Consider the following 16589-nt stretch of genomic DNA (forward strand, 5'->3'; position numbering starts at 1 on the left):
ATTGATGTTCAACACAGTGGGGCCTATTATCATGTGTTGCTTTGTTCATTGAGATTCACGCCCACGCACGTTTGCATTGACTATTATTGTGTGTTGTGTGCTCAATGGCCTTTAGGCTGAGATCACATTGTAATTGAATTGTGTTGATCATGTGTATGTGTTGAATATAAGTGTTCTATACATAGTAGTGGCAGTCTGTGACTCTCGGCAGTGGAGGACCGTACAGCTGAGTGCCAGTCCAGTGGTAGGCATGGTAAAAAATCACAATACCTTTAGGCTAACATTCCAAAGCTCTCAATCATTGTTCATTGACAGGTTTTATAACAGGTTGTGACTGAGAGCTTTGGAATTAAGGCTGAAGGCAATGAGAGTTCCTCACAGTTTCTGTCAGTGGACCAAAAGATAAAAAGAAAAATGTACTTACCCACCCTCCTTCTCTTGCAGTCAGCGCGATGGCACCTCATGGAGTCTCAGCCAGCACCCCTCTCCGCATCACAATGCTGCTTTCATGCTGCAAATGAGCAGCATGAGAGCAGTGCCAGGATTGGCTGGAGGAGGCTGCCTCGACGCTCCAGCAGGCACAGGAGCCCTATGCCTGCTCTCCACAAAGCTGTCTAAGACAGCTAGGTGGAAAGGTTTACACTGACATGTACGGCTGGCCGGCTCAAGACAGCCGGCCAAAATGACATGCGCAGTGTAGACTGGTGGAGTGAGCACCACTCCCCTGCTGCCAGTCAGCAGCAATGCCCCTCCCCCAAAACTGCTTGGGCTGGAACAGTGAAAAATAAAATGGTAACTCATTCAATTACCATTTTAATTTTTACGTTTGCTGCACTGGCAGCAGGGGGCAACACTCCTCTGCCCTAATGGAGAGGCCCCCACTGATATATAGAACCCGAGTGAAGTCTCTTTTTGGGATAGTTTAGCAGGGTTGTTGCGGGAACGTGCTGTACTTTACACACTGCCTCTGAGATAAGCCTGACTGCTCTGTGCCAAGCTACCCAAGGATGATCAGAGGTTATCGAGCAGGTGTGCCTCACCACCCCGGACAGGAATAGCATGCTTCACCTGACTGGGCACATGCTTTAGCAACTGGACTGAGGGGCCTCCAACATTTAAACATATCTTACAATAACTTAGGTCTAATCGTACAATGTTTGGATAGTTTGAGCTCCCTTTACCCCACCTTCGTGTCCACACTCCCTACTATCTTAAAACATAAAACTGGTGCTTGTTCACCTATAAATTGTGCAGACCTACAGATTAAAACACTCATTTTACCTATGAAGTAGGAGCATATGACGTACAGCTCTCTATTCATTGCCCATCTCATGTTAAATTTCAATCCAGGTTTTTTTATACGATTTTTGTGAACAATATGAATAGCTGCCTTGATAAAATTGATAAAACAGGACCTTTTCTCATGGGTTGTGTACTATTTTGATCTGTATCCTTTTATTATGAGACTATCCCCAAATCTTCTTTGTTAGTCCCCTCCTCACTCACTAGTTTTTTACCTTGTTTTCATTAAATTAGTTATTGGTTAATTCGACTTTTTGTCAGGGTCGACGTTTTGTAAGGTGATGTTCACAACTTGGTATTCGCAAAGATTGTGTTTTTTTAAGCACTAAGGGCCAGATGTATCAAACTGTTTTACCCATTCTGTGTCTATGGGAAAATGTGTTCGTACATTTGGCCCAAAATTCCAAAGTATGATTGTAACCCATTACCCTTGGCTTCCGAAGTATTGTATTGCTCAGCGTAAAGGGCTTTGTTGTCACATTTGTGTATGTATATGATCATAACTACACACAAACACAATCTTCAACTTACCGTTTTACAAAGTGCATTGAACAACAAATATTAATTTCACTGTGCATTCAGAAACCAATGTACATTTCTTGCTATGTTTCTACTCAAATTCATTGATCAGAGTTTAATATCCTTAAGAGGTTTGGTACCTGAGTAAGGTGCATAACTCCATGACAAACAATGATGTCATGTGCTTCTTTCTTTACTCTTTGTTATTGGTACAGCTCTAAGTAGAGTCTTCCGAGTAAAACCAAAGAAAAACAGCATCACTTACCTAGAAAGAGAAGAAAAGGAGAAAGGAAATGATGATTAGTGCTCATGCTCCGACTTCAACCCCACAATGCATGAATTTTGGAAAAATACAAACTAAGACCAATTAATACCATCACCCCCCTACATGCACAGTCTTGTCATCAATTATGTAATTTCAGATGTTTGGCGTGATGTAATTAGAGATGTCATAAAACTTATAATGACTAATGTCTGTATCTATTAGGTAAAATTACCGTTTGGCTGTTACCAGAGAGGTAGGCCCTCTCCAGTTCTTTTGCACACCATCACCTTAGTATAGGAACTCCCTCAAGATAGTTTTACTTGAGGTTGACTCCACCCTGATAGTATCTTCTTATCAGGGTGGGTCGAGGTGGTCCACGATGAAGCATGTCACATTACTTGAGTGAGCCCACCTTGTCCAATTCTTGGAATTTTCAGGTATTAGAATAGGGAAGTGACAGTGAAGAGGAATTTCCTTTACAGGAGCATTCACAACAACTATTGAAATGCTCAATTAGTGTTCATCACGTTCTTTTGTGTTTGGGATGCGTTTTTAGTGACTGGCATGGGACCACATTAAGCCTCTGTTTTTCTCCCTTTGTGTTAAAGATCTCATGTTCATTACCACACTCTCTGCCAACCTTTTCACTTGTCACAAGTTTAATGTGCTCTTCATCACAGAAACATGGCTATCCTGAACAACCCTATACATCCTTAACATTAAGCTTGAAAACTGGACATGTAGGAAAGAAGGAGGCATGTTGTCACCCACCTGAACCAGCATTCAAAGCACCCAACAGACAGATGTGAAGTACTGACATAATCTCTGCAATTTCGTGCAGATTTTGTTACATTAAATTACCAAAATTACGCCAACTACTACACATAATTAAAATTTCCCCATGACTATTTCTCAGTGAAAAAATACAGAGGATCCATCAGCACATGAAGAACTACAAGGCTTCTTATATAAAGATAATATTCTACCTTCATCCTTAATTAAAGCCCTTTCTGAGGAATCTTTCCCATCCCTACTCATCATTCTCAATGCCCCCTTCACTGCCAAGGTCATTGACATTTATGTGCAACTTCCATATCACATCATTGCCAACCATCTCCTGCACAATTATCAAGCTGACTTAAACCACTCTACATCATGAAGACACCTATATTACAAATAGTAGACGATGTCCTCCTCGGGACAAATAAAGATTACCCCTGCCTCCTGATTTTGCTGGACCTCTCAAATGTCTTCAAAACTATCAACTATCCCATCTTCATACAACCTTCAAATCTGAATTGGGATTCACTGCAAATTCTCCTCCTACTTACCCAACCAGCACCAATGTGATCAACTTTAGAGTTCACTAAGGTTCCATCATGACCCCCATCATAATGAATCTTTACCTGAAGATATTTGGAGAGCTAGTAAGTAATACCAGCATTCAAATTCACCAATATGAAGATGGAACATAAAATTACTTGAACGTCTCTTCCACTCCAGACCAGACTCAAACACAGCCTGCACGTCATCCAGACCTGGATGTCAACTACCTACCTGAAGCTCAACATTGGACTAAATTTCTTAATCCGAGTGTAGCTCCATGACATAAACCTACATTCATTCAAACCCCTGATTTCCCTCATTGCCAGGTCACTTGGATTCACCCTGGATGCCATCCTCACCCTGCAGAAACATATTGCCAATAAAACAAAGGGAGGTTGGAATGAGCTGTCTCTACTATTGTTAGACTTTTCATCCTTGGCGTTGTCTCCCTTAACTTTTTGCCTCTGTTCCCCAGGTTGTTTGTTGATGTGTGCTGGACTCTGATTTTGCTGTTTTTGTTACTCTGGGCACTTTACCACTGCTAACCAGTGCTAAAGTGCAAGTGCTCCTTTACAAAATGTGTATGTAATTGGCTTATCCATGATTGGCATATTTGATTTACTAGCAAGTCCCTAGTAAAGTGCACTACAGGTGTCAGGGCCTGTAAATCAAATGCTACTAGTGGGCCTGCAGCACTGGTTGTGCCACTCACATAAGTAGCTCTGTAATCATGTCTCAGAAAAGGCCACTGCAGTGTCTGTGTATGCAGTTTTAACTGTAAATTCATATGGCAAGTGTACCCACTTTCCAGACCTAAACCTTCCCTTTTCTTACATGTCAGACACTCCTAAGGTATGCCCTAGGTAGCCCAAGGGCAGGGTGCAGTGTATGTTTAATGTAGGACATATAGTAATGTGTTTTATATGTCCTGACAGTGAAATATTGCTAAAATCGTTTTTCACTGTTGCAAGGCCTCTCCCTCTCATTGGTTAAGATGGGGGCTACCTTTAAATATGATTAAAATGTAGATTCCCTTTGGGAGCAGATGGAGTCTGGGGTCTCTGAGCTCACAATTTAAAAATACATCTTTTAGTAAAGTTGATTTTGAGATTGTGTGTTTGAAAATGCCACTTTTAGAAAGTGGGCATTTTCTTGCTTATACCATTTCTGTGACTCTGCCTGTTTGTGGATTCCCTGTCTGGGTCAGTTTGACAGTTGGGCTGGTTGCACCTCACACTAGACGGTGACACAAAGGGAGCTGGGGTGTAGTCTGCATTTCCTGATGAGCCATCTGTGCTAGGAGGGAGGGGAGGAGTGGTCACTTACACCTGAAAGGGCTGTGCCTGTCCTCACACAATGCAGTCTCCGACCCCCTGGTGAGTGTCTGGGGCCTGACCTGGGAAAGGCCGGATTTCACATTCAAAAGAGACTTTACTTTGAAGTAGGCCTACTTCAAAGGAGAAATTGGGTTCAAGAAGGGCACCCAAAACCACAGACTTTAGAACACTTCTGGAAATAAGAGGAACCTCTGCCTGGAGAAGAGCTGAAGAGCTGAGGAAGAAGAGCTGCCCTGCCTGTGACTGTGCTTTGTGGAGCTATCCTGCAGTTGCTGCTTCTGCCAGAGGAAGAGGGCAAAGACTGGACTTTGTGTGCCTTCCATCTTGTGAAGAAATCTCCAAGGGCTTGATTTAGAACTTGCCTCCTGTTGTTTGAAGTCTCAGGGACAGCAAAGACATCTTTCTGCCAGCACCTGGAGTCTCTGGAGAGATTCCTGCTCTGACAAGTGGTGCCCTATCCAGTTCCTGGGCCCTTGAAAGGAAAGCTGGTGGAAATTCAAGGAAATCGACTTCGGACACTCTGGACCGACGCCACTGCTGAATCTTGTGACGCCGCCTACAACCGACTCCGTGATCTTCGCTGGAACGCGATGACCTTCGCTGGCCCGATATCGCTGCAGCCCCGCCGAAGTCTGCGACTCCGTGGAAGTCGCCGCACCACGTCGTGACCGACGCTGCTCGAAGTGCGCGGATTCAACGTTTCGCACAGGCGCAGCAATCCCTGACTTCGCGCATTGGCTTGTTTTTATTTCTTCACCAATGTACTGTACCTGAGGTGCTATGCGACTCTATGTCTGGCGCCGCTGGTGTCAGATTGTTGGGAACGACTCCGTCATGACACTGTGTTAACACCTCATCAAAGCATTTTGGGGGTCATTCTGACCCTGGCGGTCGGCGGTGAAGCGGCGGTAAGACCGCCAACAGGCTGGCGGTCTTTTTTCATGTATTCTGACCATGGCGGTTACCGCCATGGTCAGCCGCCGCTTCACCGTTCCGACCGCCAAGGCGGTAACGACCGCCGGGCTGGAGACCTGGGTCTCCAGGCCGGCGGTCGTCACATACCGCCGGCGGTATTCCAACCCGCCTGACCCCGGATTACCGCCATGGATTTCATGCGGTTGGGGACCGCCATGCAATCCATGGCGGTAAGCACTGTCAGTGCCAGGGAATCCCTTCCCTGGCACTGATAGGGGTCTCCCCCACCCCCAACACCCACCCCGACTCCCTCCCCTACCCCCCCCCACCACCCCTGCCACCCCCAAAAGGTTGCAGGACCCCCGTCCCCCACCCCGATCCCCAACATATACACACACATACAGGCACGCATCCATGCACATACACACACCCCCCGCATTCATGCACGCATCCATGCACATACACACACCCCCCCGCATTCATGCACGCATCCATGCACATACACACACCCCCCCGCATTCATGCACGCATTCACACGCCCCCTCAATATACACATACGCGCACCCCCATGCACGCACACAACTCACAACACCCCCCCACCCCCCTTCCCTAGCGGACGATCACCTTACCTGTTCCTGGTGATCCTCCGGGAGGGAACGGGCAGCTCCGCCGACACCGACACGCCAACAGAACACCGCCACAGCGAATCACAGGTCGTGATTCGCTGGGCGGTGTTCTGTTGGCGTGGCGGTGGAGGTGGAGCTACCTCCACTTCCCCGCCTGCCGCCAGTATGGCTGTTGGCGGCTCTTCGTCCGGAAACGGGCGGAGCGCTGCCAACAGTCAGAATGGCCCATGCGGAAGACCGCCAGCACTGGCGGTCTTCCGTACGGCGGTCCCTCGGCGGTCTATTGAAAAGACCGCTGAGGTCGGAATGACCCCCTTTGTGTTTCTAAGCGCTATTTTTGAGTTTAATCTTTAAAAATTCATAACTTGACTTGTGTATGTGGGATTTTTGTCATTTTGGTCTTGTTTTGGTTAGATAAATATTTCCTATTTTTCTAAACTGGTGTGGTGCCATTTTGTAGTGTTTTCATTAAGTTACTGTGTGTGTTGGTACAAATACTTTACCCCTAGCAATTTAAGCGTACTGAATTTAAGCCTACTGCTCTGCCAAGATACCAAGGGGGTAAGCAGGGGTTGGCTGAGGGTGATTGTCTTTCACCCTGACTAGAGAGAGGGTCCTTGCTTGAACAGGGGGTAACCTGACTGTCAACCAAAGACCCAATTTCTAACAACTATAGAAAGTGAAACTTTTCATCCCAAAAACAAAATCAGAACTGCTGTTCAAAATTTCATACTTTCACAAGTAGGTGGTGGGATTGCCCTTGTGCAAGGCCTCAAATACTTATCACTGGTTGCCCTTGTGAGCATCTTACACACAACAACGTGTCTCATGCAGAGCCTATATATATCTGCTCACATCACTCCCATACTGATGGAACTCTACTGGCTCCTTTTGCTGGCCTGCCTCAGTTTCATAGTCCCACCTTCTCTGGTGGGTTTCAGCACATCTGCACCAAGGAAATCTTCAGACTAGAGACAAAGAAGTGAATAAAAATAGGACTTATCCACTTATGCCCCTACGAACTGGAACAAATTCCCATAGCCATCAAGACTACTTCATCCCTTTCCAGTTTAGTAAAGAGCTGAAAACACACATCATTAAAGAACCCTATATCACAATGGATTAACAGTCCTCATCGGTTCTCAAAACTCAGAAACCCCGCCTGTAAGCACACTGCTGCTTTTTGGCTAGGTTCCCTCATATAAATACTGAAGATATATATGCACATATGATATTTTCACTTTTTTAGGTTTACGGTGAATAATAAATAGTGTTTGCTTCTCCAGTTCACCGCTAAATTAAATAAATTAAATAGCTGTTATGAAATATGAGAACAATTATTCATTTTCTCAGATTTTCCAGCGTTGCATTACTGATTTATATTGGCTTTTAAAAGATGGACTTTACTTCAATGAGACAAAGAAACAAACCATGTAGATTATTTGATCTGTTGCTTGTTACTCTCTCTCCAAGGCACACTAACTTATGGTAAATGAAGTATAACTTAAGCATCATCCACAGACTTACCTATACCTTTGGTCATGCACGCCATCACATACAACCACTACTAAATGGTCACCCTTCAATGCTATCTTCCACATATAGCTCTCTGACATTCTAAAGTCACTCAAAGGTGATGTGCTTCCCTCCTCCAGCATCAAGTGTCTGAAAAGAGAACCCCTCCTACTTCTTTTGCTTGCTAATTTAGAGCACCTTCCCAGACAGGTCCTTCCGCTGCTGAAAATGTTCTTACTAGAGTTAACTAACCTTGTCAACTTCTGTCTTATATCTCACCTCCCATGTGTTGGAAAATTACAGAGAAGGGAGTTGCCTCCCACGTCAGGAGCACATCAGTAAGAATAATCTAATTCAAAACTATCAAATGCCGGTCATAGTATCTTGCAGTACTTAAACACCCATATTCAAAGTAATTGTTAATGTCCTCTTCTCAATAATAAAACTGACCAGTGCTTCCTTGATATCTATGCAATGTTCAACGCCATAGACAACCCAGCATTGAGCCACACCCTATAATGTCTCAGGGACTGGCCAGGTACATTCCTACAATGGTTCACATCCTACTTTACCAATCAATGGCAATTTGTTCAGATGAGAACCACCAGATCCAGGAAATTTCCTGTCACCTGCAGAGTCCCAAGGCAATATACACTCACCCACTATTTACAACTATTTACACATTTTGGATAGAACACTTAAGGGTCATTCTTGCAGACAGCAAAAACAAGTTCCATCAGTATGCTGATGACAACCAGCTCTGTCTCACAATCTCCTCAACCTATGACATACAGAGACTCATAGCCTGCTACAAACACATCCAGACACATCCAGAAATATATATCAAACTAACTACCTGATGCCAAACCCCACAAAGATCAAGGTTCTACTGTTTACTAACAATGCCAAGCATTCTGTGATTCATTCATGGCTCTCTGGCTTACCTCTACAGACTTCACACCAAAACTGACAAAACTGGTGAAATCCCTTGGATTCAACCTCTATTTAAAACTCTTACTTAAAGAACTCATTGCCAAGAAGTCCAAAACAGCCTGTTTCCAATTTTCTCCTGAAACAATCAATCAGTTTCTCCCAAAAGAAGTCTTTAGAATTACTGTTCATGCCCCAGTACTCTTCCATCCAGATGGAGTCAACACTCTGCTCAACAGCATAGCAAAGATGATACTTGCTCCTCTAAAAGAATCCTTCATGCAGCAGCGTGGCTCGTGAAGATGCTGACAACATTTGACCACGTTACCCTCATGCTAAATGATGTACCCTGGCTCTGATTGTCTCAAAGATCAGCTTCATTACTTTGAAGGCTCTCTACACCAGGTCACCAGTTTACCTTACCTAGCTTACAAACTAACAATCTTTGGAGGTCAAATCCAGATGAGTTCAGACATTGCCAGATTAGAGAGTATACACTCCATAAGGGAGAACACCGCATAAGAATTCTGGTCAGGCTGCACACATAAAAATCTGGAGCAACATCCACTACACCAGAACAATGAACCCTCTTACTATGAGGATGAAACAGAAAACATACATCTTCAAGGAACTATCTCTTCAGGTAGGCGGACTTCTCATTCCTGTCATTAGCTCTATCTCATCCCTCTGTATCCTTGCCATTATCTACAATGGGACATAACTCCACACAGTGTTTCATTTGTAACTACCTAAGTGTGCACTTAAGAAATACCAAAACATATGTACATACATACATACAAGCATGAGTAGTTAACACATATAAAATGTGCACTTCTATTTCTTTTTTGAACTGCACACTAGTTATACACCCATACATTCCTCATCAGTAGCTAGTGTAATTTCTGCACATTCTCTTTTCATAAAACGGCCCCAAAATGTTAGCTTCTCCCCTCTATTTCGTGCATATATGAGGGAGAGGTCCTTTTTAGCCAGTGTATCCCCAGGCAGAAGGGCTATAAAGCTATTAGAACATTCCACTCACAAAGGGTAAAAACATAAAGACAAGCAAAGGAACAGAAGACCTATACCAGCCATTATTGGCCTTGGAAACTCCAGTGTCTCCAATGGAGCTCCCAACATTCCAATGTTTTAATGAGTAGTACTTTTTGCTAGGTTTTAATTCAATAAAAAAGATCACTCCAGTTCTCGAGAGCAAAGCATCAAACATATACTATTTTCCCCGAAACGCCTGCAAGGCATATCCTGGAAAATTCTGGCAGGGAAAAAGACTGGATTACCTAAATGTTGTATTGTTGGTTCCAGCACAAACTCCTGCTTGTGCCTCAATTGAGAATCCTACAGACTAGGAATGAGGGACCCTTGGGCTTTTGGTACAAATGTTGCTTCTTGTTTGAAGACAAAGAACTCAGTAGAAGTAGCAGAATGCATTGTGCTGTATGATAATATGGATGAGACAGGACTGAATATTGCTTTGTGATTCTCCCTAACTGTTCATCAGATTTGCAAATCCTTGATGAGACTTAAATACTGTCAGGTCCCTTTTTTCCTTAGAGCTACCTGAGCAACTTACCAAGCTAACAACTCTAAGCCTCTGCGTCAGCCCCCAACCAAGATTCAAGGGAGGGTCTTCCTAACTCCTAAAAGTCACAGATGATCCTTCGTTTGGCTGAGTTAACGGAAGATTGTGTATCAGTGGTTACTCAAGGATTCCTGTGTAATGCGTGAGCTCAATTTGAGAATTTTTATTAGAACATGTTTGCATTTCTTCTTTGGTGGAGTAATGTGATGGGACTACTGCTTAAGGGTGTTCCATGCAGGACCAGGGAACCTGCAAGTGGCCACAGACAAGTCACTGCAGGTGGTCCTAGAAATATTTACCTGCCCTCTGTGTAGATGTAGAGTACATATCCAAAAATCTATTCTAATTCTTGGGTGTGTGCTTCAACCACATGAAAATGTGGGTAACCCCTGTGAACCAGTGATTTGGTTTTACCATAGCCTAGCATTATCATGAGGGGGTGTTTAGATGAAATTGGTTCATCCCTTACACTTCACTAGCCACCAATAAGAGATTCACATGTATTTCGAGTTCGGAAAATGAGTAAGAGGGAATGGGACAGCCCCTCAGAGGTGCTTCCTTTTGATTTCTTGGTGGTTCAAGTAAGTCTAGAAAAAAAGTGGGTTGGTAAAGGGAAGGAAGTTGGTCAACTGTACTGTACTTACATTTATGCAGCAAAAGGGATACTTGGGCAAATCATATAGGTTGAGCCAGGGGTCTTTGCATATATAGCTGATGTAAGTGGTTACCACTCTCCACACCCACAGACACAAATAAGCATTATTATATATACATATATATATATATAGTGGGTATATAATAATAATGAGCGTAACAACAACAATTGCAATAACACTACTAACAAGTATTATGTATTTTCTACAGAGCTTCATGCCACACTTCTGACTACCATGGGTAACACGTGTTACTACTTCTCAGTTTAATGGGTCTCAACTTACTAACTTTTGGAGGATGGTTGAGTTTCTGAGCTATTCTTCGAGCTTGTGACTGGACAACAGCAAGGAATTAACTCACATCGTCTTATCATATAATGACATATGGGTGATATTAACCTCTGCTGTATATTATAATGTTATTGCAAGTCACAAGGAGTGTCGGGTCCACACAGCGGAGTGGAGCAGATATACAAATTCATGGATAAGGTTATAGATCTCCGAGGTGACGTGCAGCATCCATTCACCGTGTGGCAGAGAGTACTTTATTCCTTATAAAGCATGGGTGCACCTCCACCCTTCCCCAAAGAAGCTCACATCCTTCATCTCTTCCTCCTTCACATGAAACCATCTTTGCAATTAAGAATGCACATGGGATCTGTAGTGCAATATTAAACTCACCAAATGCAGCCAGTAATGTGTTTCAAAAACATACTATGCAGGGCGAGGTCCGTCATTACAAAAATAGCTATTATTCGTGTGTGGTAAAATGCAGAGCAATACTTACTTTTGTGTCGTGAACTACAGTCGTGACAAAAATTGCCATGCAGTCAGAAGTGTCTACTTGCTGTTAAAGACGGTTCATTTCCATAAAACAGTCCAGGAGAGATGAAAAGTGAGTCATTATTTCCATTGAGATTTCCTTCACACTGTTTGCTATCTGAGGGAATTGTGAAATCACAACTCAAGTCACTACAGACGAGCAGATTTGTCATTTTCTACCTGTCTGCGACTATTGACGTCACAACTACACTGTAACAAGAAATTTACAGATTTTTATAGAGGGATTGCAGGCTAACATGCATTAAAATGATATGATAATGATCTTATGATCATTAACATTCTTCTTTTTAGCATATGTAAAGTAATACAATTGCAGAACCAAGTGTGCAAGCTTGCTCTGATTAAAATGTGGGCAAGAGCACAATGGATCCTTGGAGTTGCCGTCCAGAGAATTCAAGTTTTCAATTTTGCCGGCACAGGCTCTCTAGCTGAACGTTCCTCTACCCATTCACACAGGGAAGGCGCTATCATTAGTGCAACAGGTGCAGTGGCACCAGAGCTCAGAGGTCTCAGGGCCCAAATGCAGTGCTTAATTTGTAAATATAATCGTGCCGGTGCCCAAAGCCCTCTTCTAAAACACGCGGCTGCTGCAATTAAATGTGGGAACACGGAATACTGAGGCGGTGTAATCCTGAAGTCATCTCGGGCCTCTCAATCCATATAAAGCCACTCACTGCCCCTTCAGCTCACTCTTGCAGCTTTCCACTTTCTCCCTTTGTGACTCTTTTTCGTTTTTCCCTTCTCCCGTCCTTCCCATATGTGTCTTTTGCTCGCAGCAAATGGTTGAGACAGAAGAAAAAGCCCCGCCCCTCAAAAATAACTGCAGGTGATGAGCACCGGAAACAACAAGCACAAATTAAGCACTGGCCCAATGCAACCCAAGCTGGGCTGCCATGTACTACCCAATAAAGGAAAAGAGGTCCATTTCATTTGCCTACATGTTTGTGCATGGCACTCTTGCTATGCCTCAACTTAAGCCCTGCCGATTTATTTAATTATGGATATGACCCCTGCAAAAGACATGAACTGTTTGCTATTCTAATTTTCTGAACATTTTTATTAAGGATTTTTTGCCTGTGGGAGACTGATTCACACAGAATATGTCTTGATTAGATTTTCTTCTCAGATCAGTCTTTCTTCAGTGTTCTTCTGGGAGTCTTTGGCACGAGGAATACCCCTGCATACGAAAATTGCCATAGATACAGGCAAACCGCTGTTTTGCACTAAAAGTTCAATTTTCGACAATTTCATTAAATGTTGCAGGGGAAAATGATGTAACTTTGCACCCCCAACCCATTAGCACTTGAAAGAAACCCGCGCTCCTTTTGTGGAACATTTACAGGTGCTTACTTGTAGTGATAAAAAGTTAACCCAAGAATTAATCAGGTCTACATTTATTGCCCAGGACAAGCAGTTGTTCCGAACGTTCTCCTCCCTGTCAGCCAACATGTGGGAATGACAGCAGAATAAAAGAGGCAGCAATAGGAAATAAATAAATAAATACATAAACAAATAAATAAAATAAACAAAAAGAAGAAAAGAAATGTAAGCAAATTGAATTGCCCTGGATACACTCTCCTCCGCGTTCTCCAACTGTTGTTCTGACCTCAAGAGACTGGCGTGTTTGGGAATCCATTGAAAAGGTTTCCTGTGATGCCGAGATGCAAGTCGCGTTTGTGGACATACATGAGAGGCTGACAACAATATTCAACGTCTTCTCTCCCACTCTCTCTAAATACCTTGTTCTTAAAAGTCGTGTCTGTCTGTTTATGCGAAGGGGCTCTTTAAAACCAACGTGCTGGGCGTAAGCAGGAAATTAAAGGGAAAAAAGAAAAAAAAAAGAAAACGAAGATGCCTGAAGCCCAACTGTGAGAGGGAAGCTGCAAGGGGCGGGACAGAATCTGCATTTATAAGACTGAAGCAGGGAATGTCAGGGGTTAGGGAGGAAACCGGAAGAGAACTGAGAGGAGAATGAAACAAGCATTGGCAAAACCAATAGGTCTCGCCTATGCGAGATCTATTGACTGTCAATTTTTTTTAGCATATTGTACAGCAGCGCTGGTGATTTGATACATTCAACGCTGGCTGTGTCATAGCGCGTTATTTCTTTACTTTCAGCCACGTACGGCTAAGAAACTCTGACAAAGCCAATAGACCTTACAAAGGCAAGATTTGTTGGTTTTGCTAGCGCAGTACATCAGGTGTCAGAATACATAGTGTAAAGTCGGTGAAGTGCACAGGATTAGGGGAAGAATCACGCGCACTGACGAAGAGGTGTATACTTGCTGGTGGGTACAAAATCTAACTGTACCAATGCTGCAGTGACTGGGTGAATGACATTTGATTGGTTCCCCAGTCCTGCTGTTGAGCCCGCTGGGTTCAGGCTGGAGTCATTGTTTGACCAAAACTCACTCTAGCACTGAAAAGGAAGATTCAGAGGAATTGTAAATGGATACGTTTATCTCAACTGAGTCACAATGCCAGAGGAATGCTCGTCTGTAGGTCTGGCTGGAATGAGGCTTTGGAGCCATGTATGGCAAATCTAGATCCCATCTTCACGGAGGAGAAACGACTTGGGTGGGATGCAAGCTGTAGGCTTTGTAACTGGTGCTTGCAAGAATGAACCGTGGGATGTTTAGTGCTGCACCATAAGCAGGTTCTCTATGTGCCACGGTTGCCATATATTTTAAGAAACGAATTGTCTTGATAGATCCCATGACAGGGTCCAGCAAGCAATGTAATTACATCTGTGCAAACGTAGCAGTGCCTGTACTTAGTCTAATCAATGGCTACAGTAGCATGAAAGACTGAGTCGGCCCTCCCAAGAGGCCACAAGAGATTTCAGCATCTGACACAATGCACACGATCATAATAGCAGTCGGGGCAGTTTTCTAAGATTATATTTAAAAGCGGGGAATGGACAAGTCTTCACCAGCGGGACTCAATGCCCTATTTTTGCCATTAGGCACGGCTGCTTTCCTCCCCCGTGACCTTCCCTGTGCCAGGCTACTGCCACCTCTCTTTCTCCTCATGATTTTCGTGCTCACGTACTCGGCCCTGCAGCCCACTCAGATGTCCCGAAGTTCCAGCTTTTGCACTCAAGCGCTGTGCGGCTGGCACTGGTTACGTGAGCGCTACAAGGACAGTTTTCTGCAATCCACTGTCAGTCTCACAAAAGGATCCCTGCTGCTTAATGGACACCAGTGCAGGTATTTACTGGGAAAACCGCGAGGCAGCCCATCGCCTCCCTTTAATCTCTGCACGTGCTCAGCCGTTCACCAACACAAAAGGATTCCTCGTGCACTTCTTCAGCCGCGAGACTGGAATGAAATATTTTTTTATGCAGAGAACCCAGGAGGGTAAAACAATTTGAAAAAAGAAACACAAATACGCTTTTTAAAGAACATTTTCAGTGAAACGCAGGTTGGGGAAAGGTTTGAAGCAACACGAGGTAGGGGAGAGAAACATGGTCGGAAAAAAAGAGGGGCGAGAGGGGGCAGAGACCCACAGGGGTGAGAGAGGGCACTGCGCACGGGGGTTGCATCACCAAGAGTGAGAATTAAGGAGAAGCCCACGGTTTGAGAGCTCAACAAGGGGGTATGGGGTGCAGAGAAGCACAGAGCATCACAAAGAGTGGGAATTACGGAGAAGCCCACAGTCTGAGAGCTCAACAAGGGGGTGAGGGGTGCAGAGAAGCACAGAAGGGAGGCAGAAAAATCTCCTGCTCTCCCCCCTCACAGAAGTCAGCTGAAAGCAGAATAAACATCAGGGTCCCTCAAGACACAGCTTGGCATTTGACCTCAGTTTTTTAATGCTCAGCAAATGTAAATGCAGAATGCAGCAAACATAGAAAGAGCAAAAAATTAGGAGAAATATAGGTACCCCTCCTTGTTACCCCACTTTTACGCCACCCCTGGGGTGACGTAGGAATCTCACGCATTCCCAGGTTTACGAAACCTTGCAAATCTTGAAATGTTTCAGATTCTATGTGGGTGTTGTGTGGGAACACCCATAGCAACAACCTGTCACTCAGAGGTATGCGTATAAGGGGGCCATATTTAAAAGGCCATGAAAAGCCACGCATTGTAGCTTTACGTGGTCTTGTAAATATGTGCGGGCACACTGTGCTGCCGGAGCGTCAGAAAAGTGACGCTCCGGCTGCGTTATTGTGCCGCAGGGGCCTTGTAAACATTCCCCTCATTTACCTAGCAGCTAATGGGCCAGCAGATATGAGTCTCAGCCAATCGCACATGAGGATCTACAGGGCAGATCATTCGATTTTCAAAACCTCAAAATAATTTGGGGACCAAAACGCGTTGAATCATGTGGGTTTGAGTCTTCATCTCAATCACTACATCAGTTCATTACAGCAGCAGTGACTGACAGGTACATAGTCAATTTGCCAGTTATACTTTGGCTGGCAGAATGTTTTGAACAGTGCAACATGGATGGGTTACAGCTCTTTGAAGTCTGCTGTCAAGCGCTTTCAGCTATGGTTGTCTTTGGCGCTAATATCGACGTTACTGAACCATACAGAGACATCTTTAATGTACTTCCCTACCAGTGTTTGTGGTTCCAATGTTACAATGCCCATTACTATCACTGAGATTCTCTTGGGTGATCGCTATTGCTGTGACTAATGAAGGGCAAAGCGGACTGGTGGTCAACCAGCGAGCGGTGTATTTTGTCCTCGTGACGCAGAACCAGTGTATTTCAATGCACTATTAAATCACCTGCGGCCTTTACGACGCCCGCGGG

This window comes from Pleurodeles waltl, chromosome 8 (assembly GCF_031143425.1).
Source record: "Pleurodeles waltl isolate 20211129_DDA chromosome 8, aPleWal1.hap1.20221129, whole genome shotgun sequence".
Lineage (NCBI taxonomy): Eukaryota > Metazoa > Chordata > Amphibia > Caudata > Salamandridae > Pleurodeles > Pleurodeles waltl.